We start from the raw sequence: 2,198 nt of genomic DNA, 5'->3' as shown, positions 1-2,198 counted from the left end.
TCAAAGACCAGACGTAAATTTTCACTTTAAACATTGAATGAATAGTAGAAAGACAGCTTTTCAGTTGATTTGGATAAAACTCCTTTCTCCATTTTAGTGCGTTGGAGAGTATAACTTGAACTTCTTATACCATTTTTCTCTTGCTTGTATTGAAGTTGAGTATTTTTCTTGGTTAATGCAGATGTTTGTATGGGGTTATATGTTATTAATTGTCAGTTTTTAAAAGAAATTAACCCTGAGCCCTAGCTGGTTTGGCTCAATGAATAAGAGTGTCGGCCGACAGACTGAAGGGTCCCAGTTTTGATTCCAGTCAAGGGCACATGCCCAGGTTTCGGGCTCGAGCCCCAGTAGGGGGCATGCAAGAGGCAGCCAATCAATGATTCTAATCATTGATGTTTCTCTCCCTCTCCCTTCCTCTCTGAAATGAATAAAAATATATTTTTAAAAAAGAGAGAGAACGAAAAGAAGTTAACTCTGAAAGTTGTTTTCAAGAGATACTATATTCTCTATCTATCCAGCTAGCTATGTGTATAACTGATACCAGAGCATGATAGATGTACTCTTCCTTTCTCAAAGAGAAAGTTATTTCCTGCAAGACTTAGTAATGGCATGTTGTTTTTTAAAGAGCCCATTGATGAACTTAAGAATATCTGCCTTCTGGGTTTCTACACTTCAGTGAAAGGAGAGGGGAGTGTGCTGATTAAACCACCAGCCTCTTTTCAGCAGTGTCTATTGTAATTTTACATACATTTTTCTTTTATTTAAGAGAGAAAAAATTAGGTAGTGTGAAATATTTTGCTAATCCTATAGAGCAGGGGTGGGGACCCTTTTTTCTGCCAAGGGCCATTTGGATATTTATAACATCATTCTCGAGTCATACAAAATTATCAACTTAAAAATTAGCCTGCTATACTTGGTCAAACATTTAATCAACTCACTCCTAATGCCTTGGCAGGGCCAGACCAAATGATTTCCCAGGCCTTATATGGCCCGAGGGCCAGACATTCCCCACCCCTGCTATAGAGGAAGGAAAAAAACTCTTCTATTACAGGGAAAGAAAATTTAACAGTTACCTTTTTTCTATGTCAGGGCAGATTTTATTTACAGTAGTTGGGTGGGGGGATAGAAATAGGAAAAGTGAAAAGCAGGCTCCTGTGTTAATCTTGGCAAAGTTCAAGGGTGGGCAAATGAGTATGTGTGAGGCATAGGAAATCCTGATGACTTCCTGGAGGTTTGAAATCTATTCAAGGGTACCGAGCCCTAGAGTCTAGAACAGAAAAGAGAGGCTGGTGTATTGCAAAACTTGGATGGGGGCAAACAGTGAACGTTTTTGGCCCAGGATTAGTGGAGAAGAGCTTGCTTCCGTGGGTGCAGGCCATCCCTTTGTTTACAGAAGAGCGTCTGTGAGAAATAAGGCGAGCCCCCAATCCTGGTAGAACCCAAAACATACTCGGGAGCCAGGCAGCAAGGCAAATACCTTTACTTCTACCAGAAGGGTGTGCACGCCTGGTCTGGAAGCACGTGCCCACGAGCAGGTGGTCTGCTTGGCTTTATAACCCTGACCTCGGGACCTGCCCCTCTTGACTGGCGCTCAGGCACACAGTCTTTCACAATTAGCTAACTCAAAGGGAGGGGTTGGCTTTGGGGGTTCAAGATGCGGCCCCAGGGGAGCTGCAAGCCACGTGGCCAACATGGTGCCTGCCAGTCAGGCAGCCCAATGTGGGGCTGTCTAAACTGTTCTCTGACAGAAAAGGTGGCTTGTTTATTCTCACAAGTCTTGGGTACAGTTGGTGAAGAAAGAGGTTACACAAAAAAAAAAACAAAACACTAAAAGATATAGTCACGAAAATGACTTAAAAGGAATCTCACCAGCCCGAAAGGGGAAAGGATAGTAAAATAGTATTTAACCTGGTTGGTGCTATAATGAATGACTTTAACATGATGATGATGTTTATTTACAGTATAACTCGAATGCTAATTAATAAGCCAGGGTTCAGACTGCAGGCCAGCCAGGCTGTTCATTATTGGAAGCGTTTTTATCCGGCTTCTGGGTAGAGGCTGAGCGGCAGCGTGCGTGTAATCAATGGGTGGATGTAGGGCGGGACTGCCTTGATCCTGAGTCGTACTGTCGAGCCCTGGGGTGCGGTCGTCCGCCCCATTGTACTTGTACATAACTGCTGAGAAAATGGTGAAATAAA

The sequence above is a fragment of the Myotis lucifugus genome, unplaced genomic scaffold (assembly GCF_000147115.1).
Source record: "Myotis lucifugus unplaced genomic scaffold, Myoluc2.0 scaffold_100, whole genome shotgun sequence".
Lineage (NCBI taxonomy): Eukaryota > Metazoa > Chordata > Mammalia > Chiroptera > Vespertilionidae > Myotis > Myotis lucifugus.
This window is presented reverse-complemented; position numbering follows the sequence as displayed.